Raw genomic sequence first — 22,219 nt, 5'->3', positions numbered from 1 at the left:
GAGACAGAGAAGGAGAGAAAGAGAGGAGAGAAAGAGAGAGAGAGAACAAAAAAAGGAGAAAGTCCTGTAATAATACAGTTGTAACTATAGAATTTGGAACAGAAAAGGACCTTACTTACTATCTAGTCTAATCTCTTTTATGGATTAAAGAGCTGAAGTCAGAAAGGGTAAGTAATTTTTGTGAAGTCACACATCTGGTTAGTGGAAGAAGTAGAACTAATACCCTGGTGTCCTAACTCTGAATCATATGCACTTGATTTAGGTGTCTTTTTTCAGGCTGTCCTTTATGACAGCAATGTCCCCCTGTTGAAATCCTCCCTTTTTTTCCGCTATATGACTTAGTTCAGGTATTTTTTTTTTCATGAAGCTTCTCTATTTTATGCTGGCAGAAGTGTTGTTTCCTTCCCAATTTCTTGTCCACTTCTATATGCCTTCTCCATAGACTTAATCATATTCTAACTTGTATTATAGTTACTTGTGTACTTGTATCCCTCTATTTGATTATAAGCTCTTTGAATCTATATTCATAGGCTGTGATGATTTTCTTTTAATATGTGTGACACCAGCACCTTTTTCAGTGAAATAACAAAGGACATGTTGTTTATATAAATATGTAGTTTGTTTTATGACATTTATTTATTCATTGTGTGAAGTTCTAAGGAAGCAGAGCTTAATTAGTAGCGAAACCATTAATAGTGGGGAACTGGTAGCAGAGTCATCCTGGTTGTTGGTAATTCACATGTAAAATCATGGAAGGAGAGAAATCATGATGATTCACACAGTGTTAACTTTCTCATATAGTGATGTATATTAGACTATGTATTGAACTGAATTCAAGGGACAGGAAGGCAAAAAAGAGAAATAGAAGCATAAGAAAGAGAGTGACAGAGGAAGAGGGAGGTGTTAAAAGAATAATGAAATAAGGATCATAGGATCATAAATGTAGATTTGGAAAGTACCTTAGATACCATCAAGTCCAACTCCCTCATTTTGCAGATAAGAAAACTGAGGTTTGAAAAAGTTAGGTGACTTTTCTAAGATCATACAGTGAGTATATGACAGAACCATCTTAGTGGAACAAGTTGGTGAAAAACTGCTGATACTATACTATTCACTTGGGATGTGATCATCATAAGTAATCACTGACATTAAAAAAAATTTCATTTATAAAATGAAATAATCCAAGAGTAAAAGGGAACTCAGCAACTATTTATCATACCTGTATTTGAATAAGAATCCTTTTTTATAGCAGCGCCAACAAATATTCTTCTATTTGGAGATGTCAAATGAAAGGGAACTCACTAACTTATAAGCAAAACAATTCCATTTTTTTTGCAATTATTAGCAGGATTTTGCCCATGTCAACCTTAAATCACCTTCTTCTTAAGATACATTTACTTTTTTGGGCTACTGTGTAATGTCTTATGTTAATTGATATTAAGTTTGTAATCCACTAAAAACTTTCAGGCAGTGCAGTGGATACAGTGCTGGGCCTGCTTCAGGTTCAGGTTCAGAAAGATCTGAGTTCAAATCCAGCCTCCGATACTTACTATCTGTGAACATGGGCAAGTCACTTAATGCTGCTTGCCTCAGCTCTTCATCTATAAACTGGAAACATACTGGAGAAAGAAATGTCAAACTACTCTTGTATCTTTTCCAAGAAAACTCCAAATGGGGTCATGAAGAGTTGGACATGACTGAAATGAATGAACAACAACAACAAAATGCCCTACATCAGTAGAGAAACATGCATCAATGGAATTCTCTCCATGGAGGAACCCAACTTAGTTCTAAAGACATAGGAGCTTAGGAACATTCATTTAGAGATGAAAGGGACCTCAGAGAAAATTGAGCTCAACTCCTTCATTTTATAGAGAAAGAAACTGAATCCCAGGGTGGCTAAGTCACTTGCCTGTATATATCATGGGCAGGATTTGAACCCATTGTGTCTTAATCCAGTCACTACTCTTTCCTTTCTGCAGTGTTGCCTCCCATCAAATAAAAAAATGAAAACTCTCATTTTCCATAGGAACTGTTCTTGGCATACATTCCTATTCTATACTTGTTAAGTTTAATTTTTTTAACCCAAGGGTATACATTTTACATATATTCTTATTAAGTTTAGTAGCATTTGTTTTACCTAATAATTCTGGCCTGTCAGCAACTTTTTTTTGTTGTTTCCTGTGTCTTCCAATGTGCTACCTATATTCTTTACCTTCATATCATCTGCACGTTTGACAAGGTTCTTTTTATGCCTTCAATCAAGATATTGGTGAAAATGTTGAATAGGACAAGGACAAGGACAGATACCCAGGGCACTCCCCTGAAGACATTATTCCATGTTGACATTGACCCATTAATAAATAACTACTCTGAGGGATAGGGTTAAAGAAGAAAGATAAAATGAAATGTTTTTGAATAAATTAAAACAGTGCAATTTGAATTGGAATGGAAATAATTAACTGTGAAAAAATCTTTGCAGAAAATGTATCTTAAAAAAGACTGATATCTAGGATATATTGGGAGTTGATACAAATATATGAATAAGGACAGAAGACATTCTCCAAGTGATAAATTTTCAAAGTATGTAAATAAATAGATTTTCATACCTTGTATCCAACTAATTGATAAATTTGAAAAAAAGAGAGAAAAAAAAATTTTGGAAGAGCTGAGTTGCTGGTGCTGAGCTAATGGACAATTGGTAGACTTGTGAATTGGTCCAAAGATTCTTGAAGACATATGTACACAATGTACACACTAACTTCAATAATGTAAAGAAAAATAATTTGGAAAGACTTAAGAGCTCTGATCAGTGCAAACAATCACAGTTCTAGAATATTGGTGATGCCAATGCCTCTCACTCCTGGTAGAGAGGTGATAAACTGGAGGGACAGATTAAAGCATGCTTTTTTCAGATGTGGTCAACATGTAAATTTCTTTTGATTGACTATACTCACCTGTTATAAGGAAGAGCTTTTATGGACTGGAGGAGGTGCATTTGGAGGGCAAAGTAGGTAATCAGTGATGAAGATAACAATAATAGCTGGTACTTATATTTCACTTTACATATGTTATCTTAACTGATCCTCACAACAACTCTATGAGGTAGATGCTTTTATTATTCCCATTTTAGAGAGGAGCAAGAAACTGAGTATGAGAAAGGTTACCCAGGTTCACTGCACTAGCAAGTGTTTGAGGCAGCATTTTAACACAGATTCTTTTTTTTGGCTAGGCAACAGGGGTAAGTGACTTGCCCAGGGTCACACAGCTAGTAAGTGTTATGTGTCAGAGGCTGGATTTGAACTCAGGTCCTCCTGAATTCAGGGCTAGTGCTCTATCCACTGTGCCACCTAGCTGCCCCTACACAGATATTCTTCAATCCAAGTCCAGCAATCTATTCATGGTACCACCTAAGATAAAAGAAGAAAATAAAAAAGAAAGGATGTCAGCGAAATACTGTCTTGTTTAATTCACTATATACTTTTTAAAAAGTTGTTTATGGAATTCCCAGTTTCATATATTATCCTTTTCTCCCCCTATTTTCTGTATAGGGAAATGTTTGTGTTTGTTAAGTTGATCATTTTTATAAAAAGATCTAGCCCAGAATATTCTATCTAGTAGAGGGTGAGACAATGGGGAGACTCTATTAAATGTATTGTTGGAGGAACTGTAATGTAATGAAACCAGTGCAAACTCTGGAATCATAGGACAAAGTTTCAAAATATGGCTTTATCATGTATGACTTTTATTTGACCTTGGGCAAGTCACTTGACCTAATTATTTTTCTCCACTGTAAAGTGAGGAATGTGATTAGATGATCTTTGAAGCACTTTCTATCTCTAAATTTATGTACCTAAGCATTCTTGAATATATCTCTCTAGAAATTTAGAAACAACCACTCTCTGCCCTGCTTTGGGATTCACTTATGTTCTTTTATTTTTAAAACTTCAAAGTTTATTTAGATATTAAATTTCCCTAAAAAATTCTAAATATTTTTTCAGGTAGTGAAAGATTAACAACTCTTATGAATTTGTGTTGGAGGCTTTGAGGTGGTTTGTAAATTTACTAATCATTTATTGTGGGGAGGAATGTTTCCTTTGACATTTAAATATTTTCAGTCTGCCTTATGTATACTTTCCAAGGAAAGACTAACATTGCACCATATCACAAAACTTGAAGGTTATATTCAGCGATCAACATTTGTTCCAACATTTTGATAGTTTCCTCCCCCTCCCCCAATCAAAACAGTTGTTTAATCTAGCTTGGGTTGAGTATAATGTGGAAAATAGAACAAACATTGTGAAAAGAGATTTAAAGGAAAAAATAATGTCTTGTGTTACTCCACCCCTGCCCCCTCCCTTTCTTTTGGATCAGTCTCTATGGGTTATGTTATATACTGACTTTTATACCATCCAGCCTTTAGTCATGTGTATACTTAGTCCTCTAGCCAGCATGGGGTGGTGAAAAATCCCCATGTTAATAGAATGAAGTGGAACACATAAAAATAAAATCTAACAGTGGGGTAGGAATAAAAGTATGCCATCTATGGGAAAATGTGTTTGGTTAGAAGTTCAGTTGTGAATTAGTGTATCCTGGTCTTCTCAATGAAAGCAGCAACTTATAATCATGAGAGGTCTTCATAGGCAGTGAGTAAAAACCTCATACAGAGAACTAATGCATCTTGTGGCTATAAAAAGATGTAAGGAACTGTTAATGGCTCAGACTCACCAGGTGCTTTTAGGGAATTGATTTCAGCATGTTTTCAAGATCTTTTTCAAGGGAAATCAGAGCAGCATCTTCATTACGTAATTACAGAATCCAGTGATGCTGAAATATTTCCAAATGTTGCCATCTCTTTGGCTTAAGCTGTTTAAAGCAATTCAGCTTAATATTGTAGCTCAAGAACTATTATGGATTAGGAAGGATGTACTCTGGGAATCATGATTTTAAGTTGGAAGTGACTTTAAAGGCCACCTAGCCCACTCTACTTAATTTACATAGGAGGGAATAAAAATCAAGGGAAATTTACAAATATCTACAGGTAGTAAATAGCAGAGCCTCTCACTCGGCGAATCATGGGGTCTTAGCTCTGAAGCTAGACAGAAGAGCCCTCAAAGGTCATCTGACATAGTCCTTTCATTTGTAACAGGAAACTGAGATTCAGGGAAATTAAGTGACCTGTCCAAGGTCATATAGGTAGCAAACGTCCAGGTCCTCTGACTTCAAGGTCAATAAATTTTTTATCCCACCATATTTCCTCTCTGTGTGTCCTTGCTTGATATTTTGTTTGGTTAGAAACTTGAATATTGGCATGATCAGCCTGTCCCAAATTTGCTTTTTTGTGCCTTATTTTGTCTTCCATAGCTCAGACAGTTTTTTTTCAAATGTTAAAAAAAATTCCCTCATGGGGGAAAATGCAGCTGAAACTTGTTAGAAGGAAGAAAAGAGGGTGGGACTACCATAACATTCTTAAGCTTAAAGAAAGAGTTAAGTTTACCCCACTGACTGTAATAGTTTGTACATACTGCTTGGATCTGGGTCACAGTCCTGGGTGTCAGTCCTGGGGTAAGGAGGACAGCTGGCGAGGTGAAGCTTATGGTGCAGAGAGAATCCTCCTCACAGTTCCAAAGCAGAAAAGAGTGATTGTGGTCACTCATAGATCATAGCACAGGCCAGGAGAGGAGTAAATACCTCTCCTTTGATCATGCCACATTAGAAGAACTGAAAATTTACAGGTCCCTAGAAGTATCTCTGAATATAGCTGCACAAAACCCTTGAAGTTTGGGACAGTACACCCTCCACACTGGAAACAGAACCCTCCCTTAACAAAGAATTAAAAAGTCAAATAATTGGCTGGGAACATGAGCAAACAGAGAGAAAAAAACTCTCATTATAAAATCTTACTTTGGTGAGAAAGAAGATCATAATATACAACCAGAAGAAGACAACAAAGTCAAAGCTCCTACATCCAAAGCCTCCAAGAAAAATATGAATTGGTCTCAGGCCATGGAAGAGCTCAAAAAAGGTTTTTGAAAATCAAGTAAGAGAAGTAGAGGAAAAATTGGGAAGAAAAATAAGAGTGATGCAAGAAAATCATGAAAAATGAGTCAACAGCTTGGTAAAGGAGACCCCCAAAAACACTGAAGAAAATAACATCTTAAAAAATAGACTAACCCATATTGCAAAAGAATGCCTTAAAAAGCAGAATTGGCGAAATGGAAAAGGAGGCCCAAAAGCTCACTGAAAAAAATAGTTCCTTAAAAATTAGAATGGAGCAAATGATGACTCTATGAGAAATCAAGAAATTATAAAACAAAACCAAAAGAATGAAAAAAAATTGAAGAAAATGTGAAATATCTCATTAGAAAAACAAATGACCTAGAAAATAAGTCTGGAAGAATTCATTTTAAAATTATTGGACTGAAAAGCATAGTCAAAAAAAAGTGCCTAGATAGAATCTTTCAAGAAATTATCAAGGAAAATTTTTCTCATATTCTAAAATCAGAGGGCAAAATAGAAATTAAGAGAATGCACCAATTACCTCCAGAAAGAGATCTGAAAAGGAAAACTCCTAGGAGTATTATAGCCAAATTCCAGAGTTCCCAGGACAAGGAGAGAATATTGCAAGCACATAGAAAGAAACAATTCAAGTATTATGGAAACATAATCAGGATAACACAAGATTTAGCATCTTCTACACTAAGAGACCAGAGGGCTTGGAATATGATATTCCAGAAGTCAAAGAAGCTACAATTAAAATCAAGAATCAACTACCCAGCAAAACTGAGTATAATCCTTCAGTTGAAAAATGGATATTCAATGAAATAGAGGACTTTCAAGCATTCTTGATGAAAAGACCAGAGCTGAATAGAAAATTTGATGTTTAAATACAAGACTCAAAAGCAGCATGAAAAGGTAAACAGGAAAGAGAAATCATAAAGGACTTATTAAAGTTGAATTATTTACCTTCCTACATGGAAAGATATTTGTAACTCATGAGACTTTTCTCAGTATTAGGGTAGTTAGGGGAAGATACATGTATGTGTATGTATGTGTATGCATGTATATATATGTATATATGTGTGTATATATATGTATGTGTATGTATGTATATGTATATATGTGTGTATGTTTATATATACATATATATAGGCACAGAGTACATTAAATATGAAAGGATGATATCTAAAAAATAAAATAAAATAAAATTAAGGGGAGAGAGAATTGTACTTGGAGGAGGAGAAAGAGAGAGGTAGAATGAGTTAAATTTTCTCACATAAAAGAGGAAAGAAAAAGTTTTTACAGTGAAGGAGAAGAATGGGGAGGTGAGAGGGAATGAGTGAATCTTACTTTCATTGGATTTGGCTTAAAGAGTGAATAACACACACACTCAGGTGGGTATGGAAATATATCTTACCCTACAGGAATGTAAGAGGGAAGCAGATAAGAGAAGTGAGGGTGATAGAAGGGAGGGGGTAGAGATGGGGAGAAAATTTGGAACTCAAAATCTTTTGGAAGTGAATGCTGAAAACTAAAAAATAATTAATTAATTAAAAAAGAGAAAATGCATACAATATTTCCATGTCCAGAGTAGAATATAAAGAGAAAATTCAATAGAACCTCAAACAAACAAATAAACAACTTTCCCAATTTTCTGCTTCCTTCCTGGTCTTGGTTGTAATGGCTTTGTTTGTGCAAACTTTTTTCTATTTTTTCATTCTTTGATTTTGTTTGACTGATTCTTGATGTCTCCATAGAGTCACCAGCTTCCACTAGCCCAATTCTAATTTTTAATGAATTGTTTTTCTCACTTAGCTTTTGCACCTTCCTTTCCATTTGACCAATTCTGCTTTTTAAGGAGCTGTTCTCTTCAGTGGATTTTTGTGCCTCCTTTTCATTTGGCCAATTGTGTTTTTTAAGGAGTCGTTTTCTTCAGCCAATTTTTGTACTTCCTTTTACAAGCTGTTGGCTATCTCTTGCCTACCCCTCATTTCTTTTCCCAATTTTTCTTCTACTTCTCTTATGTGACTTGTAAAATCCTTCTTGGGCCCTTCCAAGAAGGGCCTTGGGACTAATTCATAGTTTTGTTTGAGGTTTCAGATGTAGGTATATTGACAATGTTGTCCTTTTCTGAGTTTGTCTTTTAATCTTCCCTGTCACCGTAATAATTTTCCACGATCACTATTCTGTCCTGCTTTTTGCTAATGAAGCTTTTTGCCTATTTCCTGGATTTTAAAGTTGACTTCTCTGGGACACTGTCCCAAGCTTCTTGTGCTGGGATCTAGGGGCCTGGTGGCTTTTGTGCTGAGGTCTCAGGTGCTGGCAGCCGGAGTTAGGAGTCAGCAGCTTACCTGGTGCTGAACTGGGATCTTAGTAATGGTTTCTGGTGTGTGCTGAGTCCAAGTGAGATTTTTCTGCCTTTCCCCTGGGGCTGCACTGAAGTGTGGGGAGGCCTGAATTTCCAAGGGAATGAAAACAAACAGTAGGTTATCCCATTATAGAATATTAGAGTGAGTTAGATAGGAGCTGGACAACTTTTTAGTCCCATGTGTTGTGTTCAGTTAAGCTGTCTTTCTTTTTATTATTATTATTGTTGTTGTTGTTGTTGTTATAGATTTAAGATGCTGTACTTTAAAAATGTTAGTTATTTGGAATCTATATTCTGAATTAATTTGAGTATTACATCAGAACATTATCATTCTTGCCTTTAAATATGATATTTTTAAAAGGTTTAGTATGTTCTTAAGTGCAAAATTATTACCTGTTCGGGCCACAAGTTTTTCCTCATATCATGTCTCTGATTTTATATGAAAGTCAGTTGGATTATGGTGTTCAGTACACAGAATTTCAATTTACATGAATACTTTAGAGATAATAATAACAACTGACATTCATATAGTGTTTTAAAAGTTACAGAGCTCTTCACATAGAGTATTTCATCGTACCTCATAATAAATCTGTGAGGTGGATCCTGCAGGTATTAATTATCCCAATTTTATAGATGAGGAAATGACAGCTCCTATGTGTTAAGTGACTTGATGATGGTCATACAGCTCAGTAAATGTCAGGGGTTAGATTTTGAACCCAAGACTCCTAGACTTCAAGTCCAGAACTCTAACACTACATCAAGCTGCCTCTCAAATGTGAGAAGTAAATCAGGAAAATCACATTAAATATTGTCTTTTTTTCCCTGATATCTGGACAGTACAAATGCTGGGATATACATAGGTAGCTGGTTATATACCTGCAATCTGCTATAGGGAATGAAATCTGCTAAAAAATATGTTATAAACATTTTGATGGTTCAAAATAATAAATGATAAGTTCTATGAAATATCTGAATAATGTAAAATCAATTCAATGTTATTCAATTTCACAAACCATGAGATATTTACCATGGTGTATAAGGTACTATGCTAAGAACTATGGGCTATACAAAGGCATGGTCCTTGCCTGCTTACAACTTATGCTCAAATAGAGGCAATAATACGTGTAATGACTACCTAAAATATAAGGTGGAAATATATCTGTCATGTCAGAAAAGAGTGAACTAAATGCTATTGATGCTTGGTTATATATAGTCAGAGCTGTATATTAAGAGATTAATCTGGCAGTACTGTGTAGCATAGAGTAGAGGGTGGTGAGCATTTAGAAGGCTATTGCAGTTATTTAGACAAAAACTATTGAGGTTTTGAACCAGGATCACCCTAGACTTCTTGATTTTCAGCCTGAGTACCTAGGAAGATAGTGATGCCATTAACAGATACAATCAATGATTCAGTAAACGTTGTGCCAGGCATGGTGCTAGGTGCCTAAAAACACAAGGAAGGAGACAAGGATGAAGAGAAGAATGTGAGGAGGTTCTAAAGAAAATTGATTATTTTAGAGTTAGGCATGTTGTATTTAAGGTGCCATTAGGACATAAAAATGCAGATAATTAGTAGGCAATTTTTAAAAATGCAGGACTGAACTTGGGGAAGAAATCAGGGCTGTAAATACAGTATTGTGAGTCATCCACATAATGATGATGATTGAAGCTGGAAAAGTAGATGAGTGATCTCTAAAGGAGAGGAACTTAGGATGGCTTTTGGGTACTACTTATGTAACCTAAGTTTCAAATGGGGGCATTTTAAATGCTGCTGCTTCAGCATAATTCCTGACCGGTGAAGAGAATAATTACAACAGAAGTGCCTGTATGAGAGGTGGTGTTGGCATGAAAATTTTAGAGAAGAGAGATCATTTTTCATTTTGGCTTTGAGAGTGGCTATATATGATTCCAGACGCTCTTTGGGAACAGATCTACAGAGAGAGGGGGAAAGACGGGGGGGGGGGGAGCATCAGTCATCTGAGGAAAGCTGCCTCCTGACATGTGCCCTATTTCTAGCTTGCCTTATGAGACTTGAGTGAATTCCACTTTGGTGATATCTGAGACACGTAGAAGGGAACAGAAGAGAAGAAGAGAGAAAAGGAATAAACGTTTATGTAGCACCTACTATGTGCAAGGCATTGAGTTTAGTGCTTTTTTCAAATATTACTTCATTTGATCCTCACAGTAACCCTAGTTCCAAGCTATCATTATACCCATTTTACAGCTGAGGAAACTGGGGCATATAGAGGTTAAATGACTTGCCTAAAGTCACCCAGCTAGTAAATGCCTGAGGACACATTTGAGCTTAGGTCTCCCTGCCTCTAGTCTCAGCTCTCTATCCATTATGCCACTTAATTTGCTTAAAAAAAAAAAGATTAATTAATTAAAAATTATAGTACCTACTATGTAACAGTTACTGTGCTAAATACTTTACAAATATTACCTCATTTAATCCTCACAACAATATTGGGAGGTAGGTGCTATTACCATACTATTTTACAGATAGGGAAACTGAGGCAGCTAACAGTTAAGTGACTTGTCCAAGGTCACACAGCTAGTGTCTGGAGTCCAGATTTTCCTGACTCCATGCCTAACACTTTATCCACTGCTACCTACCTCCCTAGCTCAATGTTGGGGAGCCAGCTTTGTCCTACATGTCCTACATGTCTGTCACTTGCCAAAATCTTTTTCCAAAATCTTTTTTTAACAAAAGACGTTAAGTATCTTCCCAAAGAAAATCTGAAACCAAGTATATCCTTGATAACTGCAAGAATGAAGAATATTTCTCCTATCTAAAACTGTTGTGCCAGCTTCCTCTCCTCTTGCAAACATTTAGTGTGTAATCATTCTCTCCATCAATTCAAAATCACTGGTAAGGAGATGTGCAACAAACATCCACTTTGGAAACTCGGTAAAACTTACATTCAAGGAGTAGAAATATTAAGAAAACCTTGCAAAGGGTACATAAGATTATGCAGTATCACAGTGTAGCCAAAGGAGGAAAGATGAAGAGAAATCCAATAGGAAGATGGAGAAATGGCCACTGTTTTTGTCACAAAATTACAGTGAGAGGTTTCTCAGCACTTATGGAGTGCAAGATGGATGGCAGTGGGTTGAGGACTCAGGATGAGAGCTGAGGAAGAGAAGGCTGAGAGTGAAGACTATTCTTTCAAGAGGTTTGAGTCAAGGAAAGAACTGACGCTATAATGAGACAGCAGAATTGAGGGAAAGCATTTTTTTTAAAGAGACATCTGAACTTGTTTTATAGGAAGATATTTTTTGTTTTAAATGAGCCCCCACTTTCATCTTTTCTTTATTTTCTCCATTTATCTGCATAAGATTTGTTTTATTATGTTCATAAGTATAGTAGACCAGTCAATATTTGTAGGGTGAATAATTGCTTTTATTTATGGTACATATTTTTTATTAGATAGCAAAATAATATTCAGGCTTCTTGGTCTGCTGTCATAACATTCTCCCAGAGTTTTTCGTACTTAATTTACTAAAAATAGTCTAGGTTATACTTATAGGTGCATATTTAGTAACTCACAGTTGGAGCATAAATCTATATTGATATCCTTTTCTATATCTCTATCTCTGTCATGTTGATATATACTCTTAGAAGTGACATAATAATGGAAATGATTCATAGCGTCTAGAACAGCATATCTTTTGCTTGATTATTTCACTAGTTATCATATTTATTTATATATTTATATTAGTATATTATATATTCTGGAGTTTATGGTATATATTATGTTATATATGATATATAATATATTATGATTTAAAATATATTACATGTGGCATTTATATATTTATTCATGGCCTGCTAATCTCATCAATTTCTGTGAAGTGTAGCAGGAACAATTTCAATTGACAGGTGAAGGTGATCCTGGAGGCACTGAATGACCTCATTGGTAAGATACCAGTAGAAGCATCTCTATGAAAACTTCTTCTTAAATAACTATGACATTTCTGAAACCACATGGCCTTTACTAGGCACATGTTTGCTGCCAGTTCATGCTACTTTGGCATGTGTACATCTTTCTTGGTTACTGTTACTCTTTTCTTACAACAAAAAAAGGAGTTCATAGATGGCAATTCAGCTCTTTTTTTGCCATCAATGTCTTTGGAAGCTGCTGCTGCTGCAGATGGAGTGCGGTTGGAAAGTCATTCTTATCTTATTTGATGGAGTTTGGATAGAAAAGACTTGGGCCAAGTCTCTTTCCTGCTATGTTGTTTTCTATTAACCGTTCTGTGGACTCTTTTTGTAATTGAATTATGTTATACAATTTAAAACACATCTTCTACAGGCTTATGGAAAACAACTTCAGGACAACTCCAGAGGTAAACAACATAATGGACATGGAACACAGGTGACCATTCTCTTCTGTGATTTTGATTTCCTCAGATGTCTCTATGTTTTGAAAACTTCTTCGTTATGGTCAATTGAAGAATTTTTTTTTTAATTTGGATCAATGTTATGTCCTGGCAATTGTTCGTAATAGCTCTGTCTGTGATAAAAACCTAGTTCCAATAAAGGTCATTTGCTGAATTTACAAGGATATTTTGGGGTCTGTATTTGTAGTATGGGAATTTGTCTTCTGTTTATAAATAACAGAAAGCTTCTGATGTATAACTCTGACAAACATCAGATTTTGCAAAGCGTTTGGTAGGTGATAAGTTTTGATGTTCTGTATTGATGTCATGCCCAGTATCTACTATTTCCTTATATAATGTTCAATGACTCTTAACTCTAGGCTCTTTGAAAATGACCTACTTTATGATTTCTCCAGGTAATGATCTGGTAGCACATTGCCACCTTAAATTGCTCTATTTCTATAAACAAATCTATGTGATTTAGCTATTTTTTGACATTTCTTTGTCAACATAAAATTCCATTTGTTATCTTTGGAGTACTTTTTGATTCTACTCTGTCATCTTAGTCACTTCATAGATTCAATCCAGAGGAAAAGTCTTTTGAGAAAATGCATTAGAGAAAAACAATGGCAGGTTTTACTATTGCTAGGTGAAATAATACCTACTTGTTCCAAGAGTCTTTCTGTAAGCTTTTAATTTGTTTATCATGAACTCTGAGAATGTCTATCAATTATCTTCCACTTTTTAAGTTGACATATTTATTATCTGATTCAGCTTTAGAGGAATTGACCAAGTGTTCTGTTAATTTCAAACAGCTTTTTGTTAGGATATTTTCTTAGTTTGTCAAAGTCTGTTTTATAGTTCCAAAATGTATGTAAAGACTGATGTTAGGGATCAGGACTTGACCTGTGATTTTATTGCTATATGGAACTACCAGGTAAGAAAACTCCCTTAGTCAATACATGTTGAAACCTTCTCTGCAATTTATAGTTGCAGAGCTAAGAGACTTGTCTAGGGCCATATTGCTACTGTATATCACAAGCCTTCCTGGCTTTGAAGCTGGCTCTTTTCCTACTATGCCATGGTGATGGTTTGATAGAATGGTATTGCTTTGGTGTTGAAACATGGTCTTCTTGTTCAACTTTTATTTCAGTATGCTAGTTTCTAGATATTCATAGTCATTGTGGATTGTGTATAGTGTTTCATGGCTTCTTGACAGCATTATACTCTACCTGTCTTAGCTAAAGAAAAGCAAGAAATTTATAAATTTTATGCTTCATCTTTGTTCACACCAATACATAATCTTCCACTCAGAATCTTAAATCAAATTAATATATATATATATATAATATCCTTTAAAAATCTTTATGATTTTAAGTGTATGTAAACTGTAATGAGCTAGACAATTATCAATTATTATTGAGATGTTGTCCCAATGCTTTATCATGTTGTGTTAAGGTAACTCAGGATTGTCAAAGGCCATCCTATTGCAAATATAGTCAATATAGAGAAACTTTAAATATTCGTTCAGTGATTCACTTATGTTTTTTGTTTATATGTAAGCATTGAATAAATGCCTTTAAATGAATTCGATTTGCCATTAACAGGTTACAGTTTGTGACATTTTGTACATTCTTTTAAAAAAATTTCAGTTAGAAAATATCTCTCTCCCTTCAGATATTTTTATACTCACTAAGAAGTCAAGCAATATAGGGGCAGTTAGGTAGGCAGTGGATAGAGCTCTGGCCTTGGAATCAGAAAGACCCAAGTTCAAATCTAGTCTCAGACACATGACACTTACTAGCTGTGTGACCCTGGGCAAGTCACTTAACCTCAATTGCTTCACTAAAAAGCAAAAGAAAAAAAAAGTTAAGCAACATGATGCCCATTATACATGTGAATTCATGCAAAGCTTATTTCCATATTAGTTATGTTATAAATAAATAAAGGCAGAAAAGTAAAGTTAAATATATATGTATGTATACATATATACATACATATATACATACATATATACATACATATACATATGTATATACATATATACACATATATGTATATATATACACACACACACACACACACACACACACACACACACACACTTCAATATGCACTTATTAATGATCCATTCTCTCTCTGGAGCTAGCATTTTCCATCATCAGTTCGTAGAAACTGTTGTGGATCATTGTGTTGATCAGAGTAGCTAAGTCCTTTCTCAATTGATTATTGTTATAATATTGCTATTACTGTATACAGTATTCTCCTGGTTTCTGTTCACTTCACTTTGTATCAGTTCATATAAGTCTTCCCAGGTTTTTCTGAAGGCATTCCCTTTATCATTTCTTACATAATGATACTATTCCATCATAATCACATAACACAACTAGTTCAGCTATTCCCCAATTGAGGGGTATTTCCTCAATTTCCAGTTGTTTACCACCACAGAAAGGGCTACTATAAATATTTTTGTTTATATAAGTTTTTCCTTTTTTATTTGTTCTTTTTTGGGATACAGACCTATTAGTTGTATTGCTGGATCAAAGGGTATGCACAGTTTTATAACCCTTTGATTATAGTTGTGAATTATTTTCCTGAATGCTTGGAAAAGTTTACAATTCCACTAACAGTGCATTAATATCCTTATTTTTCCACATCCCTTTCAGAATTTGTATTTTTTCTGTTTTGTCATGTTAGTTATTCTGATAGATGTGAGGTGGTACCTCAGAATTGTTTTAATTTGTATTCCTCTAATTATTTGTCACTTTGAATATTTCTATGACTTCACTATGCATATATATGTATATGTATATGTATACATATTTTCCCTGAGGAAGAAAACCAGTCTTATTAAGTTAGGAGAGGCTCATTCCGAAGATAGCAGCAGAGCAATAAAAGCAACTCTAGAAGATTGCCTACTAAATCTTGTAGGGATCACACTATGACCTTGATACAGAGGCTATACACATTGGTGAAATCATCTATGCTTGATGTATTGATATTATTATGACCAGCATGTAAATGTTTTACAATGATATCAACACTCATGTTATCAGACTTTTAGGAGCCAAGATGGTGGAATAAGCAGCAAATCAACATGATTCTCCCATAGTCACCTCCAAACAACCATAAAATAGAGCCCCAAAACAAATCCTGAAAGAGCAGAACCAGCAATAAGACAAGGTGAAACAATCTTTGAGCCCAAGTAACTTGGAAGATTGGCAGGAAAGGTCTGTCTCACTCAAGCAAATGGGGAGCCTAGTCCAGAACAGGAAGCATCCCAGCAAGCCTGACCTCAGCAAACCAGTGGTACATCCTAAGCCTTAGTGCAGCAGAGCAGGCAAAAACCAACACCAGGACTACCTACATTCCTCAGCACAGCCAGGGGAATGGTCAGACTCCAGCTCTGTGAACCACCAAGTCCTTAAGTATAGACCCAGTAAAAGCAGGCAGACAGGACCCCAGCACAGGCTAGACACCAGCATTAGGACACCAGCTTAGCACCAGGTAAGTTGCCATATCCCTATGACATCCAACAGTGCCAGCCAACCTCCACTCAAACCACCGAATGCAGCACAAGACCAAAGGGTCCACTTTTGGCCTTGGAGCAATATCAGTACAACACCAGCTAAATACAACACATGCAGGCCTTTGCACAAGAAGCCTGAAACAGTGTCCCTTCTAGACCAGGAGCAGAGCTGAAATTTAAAAGAAAGGAAAAAGGCAAAAAAAAAAGTGAGCAAAAAACAACATCAAAAAAGAATCTGACCATAAAAAGTTAATATGGTGACAGGGAAGATCAAGACATACACTCAAAAGAGGACAACTATCTCAAAAGACCTATGGGAAAAACCCTACAGAAAAACAGGAAGTGGTCACAAGTCCAGAAAGAATTCATGAAGGAGCTCAAAAAGAAGATTAAAATCATATAAGAGAGGTAGAAGAAAAATTGTGGGAAAGAAATGAGAGTGACGCAAGAGAATTATGAAAAAAAAAAGAGACAACAGCTTGGAAAAAGAAAACAATTGCTTAAAAAGTAGAATTGGCCAAATGGAAAAGGACATACAAAAATCCAATGAAGAAAATAACTCCTTAAAAAATACAATTGGCCAAATAGAAAAGAAAGTACAAAAAGAAATTGAGTAATACAACTCCTAAAAATTTATAATTGGGCAAGTGGAAGCTAATGACTCTATGAGATATCAAGAATCAATGAAATAAATTTTTAAAAGTGAATAAATAGAAGAAAATATAAAATTCCTAATGGAAATAAAACAACCAACCTGGAAAATAGATCCAAGAGATACAATGTCAGAAACATTGGACTACTTAAAAGCCATAATCAAAAGGAGGACTTGGACAGTGTGTTTTTTAAAATTAATTATCATTATTATTTGGTGAGGCAATCAGGGTTAAGCGGCTTATCCAGGATCATACCAGCTGTCAGTGTTAAGTGTCTAGGGTCAAATTTGAGCTCAGGTCCTCTTGAATCAAGGCCTGTTGCACTGTGCCATCTAGCTGCCCCTAAGACAGCATCTTTCAAGAAATTATCAGGTAAAACTAACATGATATTTTGGAAACAGAGGGCAAAATAAGCATTGAAAGAATCCACCAATCAGCTCAGGAAAGAGATCTTAAAAATAAAAGCGCCAAGGAACATTATAGCCAAATTTCAGAATTATCAAGTTAAGGAAAAAAAAACTGCAAGAGTTCAGAAAGAAACAATTCAATTCCTGAGGAATTGGGAACCACAATCAGGATTACAGAGGATTTGGCAGCTGCATCATTAAACGATCGGAAGTATGGAACATGATATTCCAGAAGACAAAGGAGCTAGGACTACAATCAAGAATCACTTACCTGTTGAAATTACACATAACACATCAAGGGGGAAAACGGTCATTCAGTGAAGTAGAAGGATTTCAAGGCTTCATAAGGAGAAGACAAGAATTAAACCAAAAATTTGATCTCCAATAGCAAGAGCCAAGAGAAGCATATAAACAGCTAAAAAGGGAAAACAAAACATAATGAATTCAATAGAGTTAAATGGTTTGCATCCCTACATGGGAATATGAAATTTGTATTTCTTAAAAACTGTATCACTATTAGTATAGCTAGAAGGAATATACATAGACATGGGGTATGGGTATAAGGTGAATTTGATGGAGTGACATAAATAATAATTAAAGGATGAGAAAAAGGAATGCACTGGGTGCAGAATGAATAGAGAGGTAGAATGAGGTAAAATATTTTACATGAAGAGATCCAAAAGACCTATTACAGTGAAGGGAAAATGGGAGGGTGAGCAATTGGCATGGTTTGAATTTTACACTCATAACTATTAGATCAAAGATGGAATTATGTACATGATCAGTTGAATATAGAAATCTATTTTACAGGACAAGGAAGTAGAAGAGGAGGAGATTAAGTAAAGGAGCAGGAAGGACTGATAGAGGGGAAGGCAAATCACGAAAAGTAGTAGCAGAAGAAAACACTGGAGAGGAGGAAAAGTGTGAAAGGAGAGAGAGGACAAATGGGAGGGAAAATAGGATACACCGTTAATAATCATAATTGTGAATGTGAATGGGATGAACTCTCCCATAAAACAGAAGCAGATAGCGGAGTGGAGTAAAAACCAGAATCCTACAATATGCTATTTATAAGAAACATACCTGAAGCAAAGAGACACACAGAAAGCAAAGGTAAGGGGCTGGATCAGAATCAATTATGCTTCAGCTGAAATTTTTAAAAAAGCAAAAAATACAAATAAAACAAGCAGAAATATCAATCTTGATCTCAGACAAAGCAAAAGCCAAAGTAGACCTAAGTAAGAGATTATGTGGTTTGTCCTTCATTCTCAAAGATGACCATGGCATGAGGAAAAGAATGATGCCATGACTTGCAAGTGAATTGGATTAAGTGAGACAGGGCTGGGCCAAGTCACCAGCCTCACTTTCTCCTCCACAGTCATCTGGATCTAGTGACCAGATATAGATAAGGAGAACTAGAGATGACCCAGGATGCAATGGGAGACCTTGGCCTTTGTGAGCTAAGGTCTTTCTGAGTTTTCACTTTGACTGAGGCAATGTCCATTTGGTGATTAGGGTTGTTTAAGAAGTTAGCCAAGTGAAGGCTCCATTAATAATAATAATAATAAAAATCAAAATCAAACTGGGAGGAGGAGGCCCTCTGACCAAAAGAGAAATAATAACTATTTACATTTACTCTCAATAATCAGGGCCCAAAAAACAGCCATTAAGTGATGGCTTATGTTGGGAACCTTATGTTGGCCAATCAAAAAGAGCTAGAGTGAGTTGGGTTTTAGGCATGTTCTTTAAGAAAGAAATCAGCTACTTCAGGGAGGTAGGGTGACAGAGTAAATAGTAAATTGCTTTCATTCTCCCATATTGACCTCTGATAAAAAGATAAAATAGCACCCCAAGAAAGACCCTGGAATAGCAGAGCCAGTGGAAAAATGGGGTGGAACAGTCTTTTAGCCTGGGAGATCTGGGAGACCACTAAGAAAGCTCTGTTTCAATAGAATAAAAAGGGAGTGCGTTCCAGGACAGGAAGCATCTCAGCTAGCCAGCAGCAAGCCCTACTTTGGCAAACCAGTGGGAGATCCTGAGCCCCAGGTTCATGGAACAGGCAAACACCAACACCAGGACCCCCCACATCCCATGTGCTTTAGCATAGCCAGGGGAACTGGCAGGCAGAAGCTCAGAGAACCACCAGATGCTTTGGTGCAGCCCTGAGTAGGCAGGCATCCTCCAGTGTCCAGACTTCCCTGTGCTTCAGACAGCCCCAGGCAGGCTTGTGTCTTTGATCAGTGGACCTCCACATGCTTCAGTGCAGCCCCAGGAGGGCAGGCTCCCTCCAGCAGCCAGACCTCCATGTGATTCAGTGTAGCCCCAGGAAAACACAGAAAAAAACACCTGGCTTTAGCACATGACAGATACCATCACTAGGACCCCAGCTCAGCCCCAGAGAAGATGCCAGAAGCTACAACATTCAGCTGCCAGGACCTGAGGCTCTGCCACACAAAGCCAGTGACTAGGCCCCTGGCTCCAGCACAAGAAGCTTGGGACAGTGCCCCCTGTGCCATAGAAGCAGAGCTCAACTTTAAAAGCCAGGAAATAGCCAAAAAAAGATGACCAAAAAGAAACACAGGGAAGGGAAATAATAATGGGCTTAATAATTTTAAACTGTTTACATTGCTACACAGGAAAATGATATTAGTAATTCATGAGACCTTTCTCATTATTAGTGTAATTAGAAGAAACATATATAGACAGAGATCAGAGGAAAGAGTTGAATATGAAGGGATTATATCTAAAAAATAAAATTAAGGGGGAAGAGAGGAATGTACTGGGAGAAAAGAAAGGCAGAGGTAGAATGGGGTGAATTACCTCACATAAAAGAGGCAAGAAAAAGCTTTTACAGTGGAGGGGAAAAGAGGAGAGGTGAGGGGGAGTGAGTGAACCTTGTTCTCATCAGAATTGGCTCAAAGAAGAAATAACATACACACTCACTTGGGTATAAACATCTATCTTCCCCTGCAGGAAAGTGGGAGAAGAAGAGGATAAGAGGAAGGGAGGTGATAGAAGGATGAAAAGATTGGGGCAGAGGGTAGTCAGGAGCAAAACACTTTTTGAGGAGGGACAGGGTGAAAAGGCAGAGAGAATAGAATAAATTGTAAGGGAATGGAATGGAGAGAAATACATTAGTAACTGTGAAAAAAATTTGAGGCAAGTTTGTCTGATAAAGGCCTCATTTCCCAAACATAGAGAACTGAGTCAAATTTATAAAATAAGAGCCATTCCCCTAGTGGTAAATGATCAAAACAGGTGATCAGTTTTCAGACGAAGTAATCAAGGCTTTCTATAGCCAAATGAAAAAAATACTCTAACTCACTATTGATTAGAGAAATGAATTTTAAAACAGTGCTGAGATACTACCTCAAGTCTATTAGATTGGCTAATACGACAGAAAAAGTAAAGACAAATATTGGAGGGGATGGGGGGAAATGAAACTTTAATGCATTGTTGGTGGAACAGATTCAACCATTCTGTAGAGCAATTTGGAACTATGACCAGAGGGCTATAAAACCATGCATACTCTTTGACCAAGCAATACCACTACTAGGTATGTATCCCAAAAGGGATTTAAAAAAAAAAAGGAAAGGGATCTACATATACAAAAATATTTATAGCAGCTCTTTTCCTGAGACAAAGAATTAGAATTTGAGGGGATGCCCATTAGTTGGGAATGGCTGAAAAAATGATGAGCAGAATGCTCTTAGAAAAACCTGGAAAGACTTGCATGTGCTGATGCAAAGTGAAATGTACTGTGTACAACGTGACTGCAATAGTGTAAGATGATCAGATGTGAATGACTTAGTTATTCCCAGCAATACAATGATCCAAGATAACCATGAAGGACTTAGAATGAAAAATGCCATCCATCCCCAGAGAAAGAATTGATGGCATCTGAATACAGATTGAACCATACTTTTTCTTTCTTTTTTATTTTTCTTGAATTTTTTTGAACTATGTTTTCTTTCACAGCATAATTAGTATGGATATGTTTTGCATGACTACAGATATATTGCCTATATTAATTGTTTGCCTTCTCAATGAGGTGAGCTGGGGAGGGAGGAAGGGAGAGAATTTGAAACTTAAAGTTTTAAAAATTGAATATTAAAAATTGTTTTTGCTGGAGGAGAAAATACTAAGTAAAAGCTAAAAAATAAATAAAAAATAAATATAAATACAAAAAAGAAAAAAAAAAGAAAAAATCTCAAGGGCCAGGTGAAATCTAATAAACATTTAAAATCCATTAATTCCAATGATATATAAACTGCTTGGAAAAATAAGTGAAGAAGGAGTTCTACAAAACTCCTTTTGTGACACAAATGGATGCTGATGCCTAAACTAGAAAGAGCTAAAAAAGAGAAAGAAAATTATAGACCAATTTCCCTAATGAATATCTGTACAAATATTCTGAAGAAAATACTAGCAAGTTGATTACAGCAATATATCACAAGGAGTATATATTATGACCAGGTATAATTTATACCACAAATGCAGTATAGCTTCAATATTAGGAAAACTAATTTGACAATAAAATTAACAAAATCAAAAACAAAACCAACGCAAATTAGGTTATCTTATTAGATGCTGAGAAAGCTTTTTACAAAATGTAGCACCCCTTCTTATTAAAAAGAGTAGAAAACATAGGGGAGAAGAGGAGCATTCTTTAAAATGATAAGCAGTATCTACCTAAAAACCAATAGCAAGTATTATCTGTAATGAAGAAAAGCTAGAAGCATTTCCAATGACATCAGGGGTGAAGCAAGGATGCTCATTATTACCATTATTATTCCATATAGTGCTAGAAATGTTAGCTTCAGCAATAAGAGAAGAAAAAGACATTAAAGGAATTAGAATAGTCAATGAGGAAATAAAA

The sequence above is a fragment of the Phascolarctos cinereus genome, unplaced genomic scaffold (assembly GCF_003287225.1).
Source record: "Phascolarctos cinereus isolate Bilbo 61053 unplaced genomic scaffold, phaCin_HiC Scaffold_7;HRSCAF=346, whole genome shotgun sequence".
In the NCBI taxonomy this organism is placed as follows: domain Eukaryota; kingdom Metazoa; phylum Chordata; class Mammalia; order Diprotodontia; family Phascolarctidae; genus Phascolarctos; species Phascolarctos cinereus.
Note: the sequence above shows the minus strand (reverse complement) of the source record.